Source organism: Schistocerca piceifrons, chromosome 5 (assembly GCF_021461385.2).
Source record: "Schistocerca piceifrons isolate TAMUIC-IGC-003096 chromosome 5, iqSchPice1.1, whole genome shotgun sequence".
Classification (NCBI taxonomy): domain Eukaryota; kingdom Metazoa; phylum Arthropoda; class Insecta; order Orthoptera; family Acrididae; genus Schistocerca; species Schistocerca piceifrons.
Genome location: NC_060142.1, coordinates 216,762,446 through 216,770,914, shown reverse-complemented (window position 1 = coordinate 216,770,914; position 8,469 = coordinate 216,762,446). Strand labels below are relative to the sequence as shown.

Below are 8,469 nucleotides of genomic sequence, written 5' to 3'. Positions count from 1 at the left end.
ACAATCGAAACTTCACAAGAACGTGTGGGTCATACTATTGCACAATGCCAAACCACACACTTCACGTGCCACCACAGTAGAACGTAAGAGACTGATATGAAGATGGTATCTGTTATTTCGGACACGTCCGAAAGAAAAAAATGCCATCTTCATATCGTTAAGGCTAACCGGCTGATGAACTTCAGTGCGGATGCACACGATTTGCCTGAACTCTTACGGGACTCAATGGATTGTCTGCCGCGAGTAATGGGTATAATGGCAGGGGCACTACGATTGTAGTGTGTCGACTATACGTTGAGAATGTGTGTCTCACGGGGAGCGTACCGCCGATAAGTTCCTGCAGTTGCACTACCCTCTGTGCCCTCGGTGGCTCAGATGGATAGAGCGTCTGCCACGTAAGCAGGAGATGCCGGGTTCGAGTCCCGGGCGGGGCACACATTTTCAACTGTCCCCGTTGATGTCTATCAACGCCCGCCAGCAGGTAATGGTATTGATATAATTGTAATTTCATTAAGAGACTGAATCCCACCACCGTACGGCATGCTCCATACAGTACAGATTTAGCACCGTCTGGCTTCCATCTGTTCCTGATAATGAAAGACGATCTGCGGGGTCATGATTATGCTTCTGATGAAGACGTTGAGAGAACTGTGAGACAGTGGTTGCGGAAACAGTCAATTCTTCCGTGACGGCTTCAGAAAACTTGTTCATCGTTGGCAGAAATGTATCCAATTGGCTGGTGATTATGTGGAAAAATGAATGTTGGTAATTAAAGATCACATTCTAAGGATTATTTCTGCATTTGGTTTATTAAAATATTCCCATACAAACCCAATTAACGAAGATTGAGGCTTTACTTTTCATTCAACCCATCCTGTATTTCACTGTCTTTACTACAACCTGGGATTCTAGACTGAGCGCTTTTCAGGTTGTGTGATCTACATCTACATATGTACTCCGCTAGTCACCAAGCGATGTGTGGCAGAGGGCACAATTCGCGCCAAAGTCATATTTCCCCCCTCTGTTCCACTAGCGGATCGCGCGAGGGAAAAACGACTGTCTGAACGCCTCAGTATGAGCTCTTATTTCCCTTACCTTTGAATCGTGATCATTGGGCGATTTGAAAGTTGGTGGTAATAATATATGCTCTACATCCTCGGTGAAGATCGAATTTCGGAATTTAGTGAGCAGTCCCTTCTGTTTAGCACTCCGTCTATCTGCAAGTGTGTCCCACTTCAAACTTTCTATGAGATTTGAAACGCTGTCGTGATGGCTAAATGTACCAGTCACATATCTTGCCGCTCTTCTTTGGACCTTCTCAATCTCTTGAATCAGACCCAACTGGTAAGGGTCCCATAGAGACGAACAATACTCCATGATTGGACGAACTAACGTACTGTAAGCTACTTCCTTTGTTGAAGGACTGCAACGCTTCAGGATTCTACCAATAAGCCGCAATCTAGAGTCCGCCTTACCCGTTACTTGTGTAATCTGATCATTCCATTTGAGATCATATCGAATAGTCACACCCAGATACTTGACGGACGTTACCGCTTCCTAAGACTGGGCATTTGTTTTTTACTCGTACATTAATGGGGATTTTCGCCTTGTTATACGCAGTAGGTTACACTTGTATTGTATTGTGTTGTATGTTAACCGGGGACCTAGAAACGACGGAGAGGCTCCGTCCCCGCCGCAGCCGCAGTGGTCCACAACCCCACGACGACTACCGCAGTCCACTTCACCGCTCCGCCGCCCCACACCGAACCCAGGGTTATCGTGCGGTTCGGCCCCCGGTGGACCCCCCAGGGAACGTCTCACACCAGATGAGTGTAACCCCTATGTTTGCGTGGTACAGTAATGGCGGTGTACGCGTAAGTGGAGAACTTGCTTGCGCAGCAATCGCCGACATAGTGTAACTGAGGCGAAATAAGGGGAACCAGCCCGCATTCGCCGAGGCAGATGGAAAACCGCCTAAAAACCATCCGCAGACTGGCCAGTTCACTGGACCTCGACACAAATCCGCCGGGCGGATTCGTGCCGGGGACCAGGCGCTCCTTCCCGCCCGGAAAGCCTTGCGTTAGACCGCACGGCCAACCGGGCGGGCTAGGTTACACTTACTAATATTGAGAGATAACTGCCAGTCATTACACCATGCATTTATTTTCTGCAAATCCTCATTTATTTGTTCACAGCTTTCGTGTGGTACTACTTTCCTGTAGACTACAGCACCATCGGCAAACAGTCTAAGCTGCTGTCGATACCACCAACCAGATCGTTATTGCAAATCGTAAAAAGCAGGGGACCTATTACGCTGCCCTGGGGCACACCTGAAGTTACGCTTGTTTCTGTTGAAGTCACCCCGTTCAGGACGACATACTGCTCCCTGTCTGTTAGAAAACTTTCTATCCAACCGCATATGCCATCGGATAGACCGTAGGCGCGCACTTTTTGTAGCAAACGACAGTGCGGAACTGAGTCGAACGCCTTTCGAAAGTCGAGAAACACGGCATCAACCTGGGAGCAGCCTGTTGTATATCATGCACAAAGAGGGCCAGTTGTGTCTCGCATGACTGCTGTTTCCTAAATCCGTGCTGGTTTCAGCAGATGAGCTTCTCAGAGTCTAGAAAGGTCAATATGTCTGAACACAAAATATGTTCCATGATTCTACAACAAATCGATGTCAGTGAAATTGGCCGGTAATTATGTGCATACGATTTTCTACCCTTTTAATAAATTGCTATGACCTGGGCCTTCTTCCATTCCCGTGGAACTTTCCGCCGTTCCAATGATCTATGATAGATGACGGATAAGAATGGTGCTATATTTGTAGCATAGTCAACATAAAATATTAAGGGGATACCGTCTGGTCCAGATGCCTTCCTGGCGTCTAAGGATCTTAACCGTTTTACAATCCCAGACACACTAACACTATGTCAGACATCCTTTCGTTTGTTCGATAATTGAAAGGGAGAATGGTGCTGCAGTCCTCTATCGTAAACGAGTTTTGGAAAGCTAGGTTTAGAATTCCGGCCTTTTGTTTATCATCATCAGTTACATTACCCGTACTGTCAGCAAGAGAAGGTATTGAATTATTTGTAGCGTTCATAGATTTTACGTACGACCAAAATTTTTTGGGGTTATTTTTAGAATCTGGGTTATTTTTTTAATCTGCAGATAAAATATTGCTTTCAAATTCGTTAAAAGAATCTCTCATTGTCCTTCTGACAGCAGCTTTAATTTCGCATAATTTCTGTTTGTCAGCGGGGCAGTGACTACGTTTAAAGCGACTGTGCAAAATTCTCTGCTTTCTCAGCAACTTCCCAATATGTTTGTTGTACCAAGAGGGATCCTTTCCCTCCCCTATACTTTTGCTAGGCACATACTTCTCTAGCACATGGTGGACAATACCTTTAAATTCCGACCAAAGATGCTCAGTATCATTGTGTCACGCGGGTGAATGCTTGGAGCTGACTATGAAGATATTCATTAATGACACTTTTATTTGCATTCCCAAACAAGAAAACTCTACGCTGTTTCTTTGGTAATACTGACACTGATCTCAGCACATAATTGACGTCGAGGACGACATTCCATATTCGACTGACCCTGACACATCCTTATATTTCAATTGCTAGCGAGCCGCCTTACGATTTTGTTTCCCAACACACGGAACTGATAATCGATTAACAGACACGTTATTTTTTCTGGCTGTCGTACAACAATGCCAGAATTCTTAGCAGCAACTCTTCGGTCGGTACGTATTTGATGGTCGTACGGATTACTATTACATTTAGCTGTTTGTGATCGCTTTCGGTGTGTGGTCGTAGCATTTGTTAGAGAGATCTTAGACTTTTAGAACTCTGTATATCTGCGAATAAGGGTTTGAGCACCCTTTATTGCGCTGTTGATGTATTCATTCTTCGCCAAGATGGGACTGCTTCATTTTATGTGGCCCGTGATCTCAGAATGTACTCTATGAAGTCGATATCTATCGCCTTGAGATGTTTACATAACCACTTTTTCATAATTCTTCGTGCTCATGGAATGATCTTTGATGGGTACTAGTACAGCTTTGCCTGTACTCTCATTCTTCTTCTTTTGAAGCCACATACACGTCTGTTCTCTACGAATATTTAAGTTCTCCACGTAGTAGGAAAAAGGAACACTTAAATCTTCCCGTGTGAGCTCTGATCTTTATTATTTTATTACGCTAGTAAAATCTCCCTATGTAGATGAGAGTCTTCAAAATATTATGGCATTCCCAGGAGAAAGTTATGACTGAAATTTCATGAAAAAGGTACCGCCGCAACCAAAAACGCCTTTGTTTTAATGAATGTCACCCCATCTCGCTTATTATACCCGTGACACTGCCTCCCCTGTTTTGCGATAATAAACGAGTTGCTCTTCTTTGAATTTTCTCGATATCCCACGTCAATTAAATCTGTTACGGATCCCATACGACGCACTAACGTAACTGCCAAATCGAACTATATAATGTGATGCCTCTATGTGTCTCAGCCATCACTCTGCGTCCTCACGTGTCTCGTACAGTCTTTCGAGTTCAACTCTGCGGTGAACTGCACAGAATATTATCTACACTGCGGTGTCAACGTTAGACACCACGCTAGAGGTTGCGATAATCGATAGCGGTCCAGCACTTGCAACCTCTCTGGACTCGCTAGCGCTTGCAGCGCCGCCGTATGGCACAGACAGAGACTTTCAGATCGCACCGGCTGAGTCAGTTACAGGTCGTGAGCGAAGTCAGATTAGAATAGCCTTCAGCTCGCTTGGTTCGCAGCCTCTGGTTCGCGCATGTATTACGCACGTAATACCAAAATTGTGTTATTTTGCTTGTTGTGTAATCCAGTTAATGTTTGTTAGTGAGTCATTTGTATTCAAGAAAGATAGTTGTTATTAGTTATATTCCTGGAGTGCAGTAGCAGGACAAAGTTAAGTAAAAGTTATTTACTAAAGTATTCCAGTACCAATTATTATACAACGTTCCAGATTCCCACAACCACCCCACTCGTGCTAGCCTCTATTATCCCACTGCAAATCCCAGGGGTATCGATCGAAAAGCATCCTGCATTTGTACGAGGTCATGACATGCTGCCATCGACCTTCACATCATACACATATAATAAAACTGTAACTGACCGATGGCTGTACATAAGAGATATTTAACATAATATGAGGGTTCTTTATAATAGCAGTAGAAGCCAAAAAAGTTATATTTAGAATTTTTGTTTTGTTTGTTTGTCTGTCTGCCTGTCTGTCCATATGTTTGTACGCGCAGCACGCAAAAATTAGTGCTGGAATTTGATGCGGGTCCCACAGCTGTATTTTTGGAGGCCTAACTTAAAATCTGATACATGTTTCATCTTAATACGTCGTCTACAAGTCGAGTTATCATTACACACAGTAAGTCTTCTTTAACTGGATCAGCACGGGGAAATCGGACTCCATAGGAGATACAAGGAAACTGTCTTAGGATCCTTAAGACGCTTTTTTGTAAAAAAAAAAAAAAAATTATGCCATAATAAAATTATCTGTCAAGAACGAGTTGTCTATGATAATGAGTAAAATTGGCGATTTTTCTGTATTGGATCAATTCAGTTTCGTATATGGATCATTTTAGTATGTTTGAAGAAAAAAGCCGGCCGGGGTGGCCGAGTGGTTCTAGGCGCTACAGTCTGGAACCGCGAGACCGTTACGGTCGCAGGTTCGAATCCTGCCTCGGTCATGGATGTGTGTGCTGTCCTTAGGTTAGTTAGGTTTAAGTAGTTCTAAGTTCTAGGGGACTGATGACCTCGGAAGTTAAGTCCCATAGTGCTCAGAGCCATTTGAACAATTCTTTTTTTTGAAGAAAAAAAATCAAGACTGCAGAAGTTTTATAAAACTATATAAACGAGAATACAAATCATAGAATCCGTAAAAAGTAGTATTTTGGAACGTTTTATAATAATAAAAATCAATATTTATATTTATAATATAAAAGTGATTGTACAATATGCGTGCCACTAAAACTCAGAGAACGACTCCCTGTTCAATCAAGGGAGTTATATGGTGTGGTAGCCCTCTATCCCCCATCCTTGAAAAGGTTCCCATTTTCAACTGAAGGCCGTGCTTTTGAAGATATAAGGGCTAGGAAGTTTCGCCCTCTAGAAATTTGTAGAAGATTCCAAAACATTAGAGAGTATTGGAGAGCATTCACAACATTCCAGAATGCTTCGGAATGTTTCACAATGATCCGGAATGTTCGGGAATAGCCTGGAACATTCGGGAATATTCCAGAATATCTGGGAACATCCCATATAATAAAGGAACATTCCAGAACACTCTCGAATGTTGTGGATTGTTTTGGAACATTGTGGACCATTCGAAGTCTTTTTGGTATGTTCTGGAATTTGCCGCTAGTAGGGCTAAGCACTGGTAAAGACGCGTCGTGGGTTCGAACGTCAGTTTCTCATCAGCGACGAAAAAGTAGTGCAATGAGTGAATAAAGCAAACAGTGAAGTGCAAGTAATCAAAGTGGTACAGTAATTGAATATAAATAGAAAATAACGTGTGAAAAGTGTGTAAAGTGTAATTAGTGTATTTCTTAGTAAAACATTGATTTGATTTACTAATATATTTTCGACAATGCCCAAGCGTAAAGGAGAAAGAGATCTTGTCACTTCTGAAGCAAAACGGCGAAAACAAAAACAATAGCGAAAAAACGAAACAGACGAACAGCGCGAAGCATCTTTAAGTTCCCAACGAACGACATTGCACACTGTGAGAAGCAGAGGAATCGAAGAACAACAAATGAACGGATTGAAGAATCAAGAATTTCGATACAATCTTATAATAAGACTGTGAACTCAAGCCAGCCATGATAATATCACTCTACGAGAAGAGCGGACGAGGACAAGTAAACAGTACAACCTAACAAATGAAGCATTCCACTACGAACAGACGAAAGAATAGAACAAACACAATCATATCGTAATCGGAGAAATGGATAACATCTGCCAATTTTGTAACGCGAAAAAGTTCCATAGATGCAAGGATTCAGTTGCATGAATGGGAAAATTCGGTTACCACCACTGGAAGGACCTCCGCAGGACTTTTTGCATTACGTGACCGGGGAAACTCCATAATCAAAACAGATAAGAGAAAATGAACACTAACAAGTGTAGGAGATGGATTTGTGACACGTAGGTAGTGGGAACATTATAAAAAGTGATGCTGTGCTAAATGATTTCAAAAAACTAAGTGATATATCCTAGGACAAGTGACCTTGCGGTATATCGTTGAACTGTATGTGACGAAGTACATTAATAAGACCCGTTATTGGGACGAGCAGATTTCATCCCGGGATTTGATCAGACTTTTGAAATCACACTTGCCGATACACATAAAGGAAAAACTTATACACGTGCCCGAAAACGATATGGAACATTTTTTGTCTGTTCTGGACTCAATTGACCTGATTCAGGAGGATGTTAAGGCAGCCTCTGAACAGGCTAGAAGTAACGGAAACGGATATTTGTGTTATGTCTTCTTTTAATTTGTATTATCTAAAACATGCTCTAAATGTCTGCACAGATATGTAACGTTCCCTGGCAAACACACACATTAGCAAAATGAAATTTATTTGTACCATATACGCCACTCTGAGCAATTTGTATATAATGTAATTATTTAACAAAAAATATTATTGAATTTTGTGTAAAAGACATTTGTTATTATTGTAATATTTTTTGTAGTAATATTCTCTCTGTATTTAGGATGGTAATATTTCTATATTAAATATGTAATTGCGAAATGTGTCAATATCTGAGATATCAGAGATAAATTCAGCCAGAGGGAAATAATGTCGTGAAATTACAAAGAAATGTTAATAGTCAGCAATACTATAAAAGCACAATGCACTATGTATTCTTTGGTCTTCCTCGTTTAGAGCTGAAAGCGGTAGGAAGCTGTATCGATGTATTAGGTGAATGGGTAGACGTCATTTGTCTGTATCTAGATTTAGCCGCCATTGAAGGAGAAATTACGAATTAATGTGCTTTATCTAAATATATCAGAATTTATAAAAAGTGTGTATTATTAATGTAAATTAGCTTGCCCATGTCATCTATAATATTTCTTTAAAGAGTTTTCAGCATTTTTTTAGCGGTGTTGCTGGGCTGTGCTGCGACCGATAGATTTGCAGCGGCGGCACATTTAAAAAATTGTTCCGCTAAAGGAAAAATCAACCAAACCCGTAAATCGGGAACAGATAGATAAACATTAACAGTGAACTAAGAGAATGTTCTTCTTTTACAGCGATCCAGAGACTGACTGAGATTTAAAAAAAAAATAGTTACACATTTGTGCGTTCTTAGACGGATAGTTAACATTGAAATTTAACAATTTTGGTTCTTTCAAATAACTTTAATGTATAGCGAAGTAGGTTTGATCAGCGATAATTAAATGTCG

At 41.5% G+C, this 8,469-nt stretch overlaps 1 non-coding gene across 1 annotated transcript; it reads left to right on the top strand.

Annotated features, from left to right (window-relative positions):
* The first annotated feature begins 359 nt into the window (after positions 1–359).
* Positions 360–434, top strand: Trnat-cgu. Its single transcript has one exon. It is a non-coding gene; the product is annotated as a tRNA-Thr (tRNA).
* Positions 435–8,469: the final 8,035 nt, after the last annotated feature.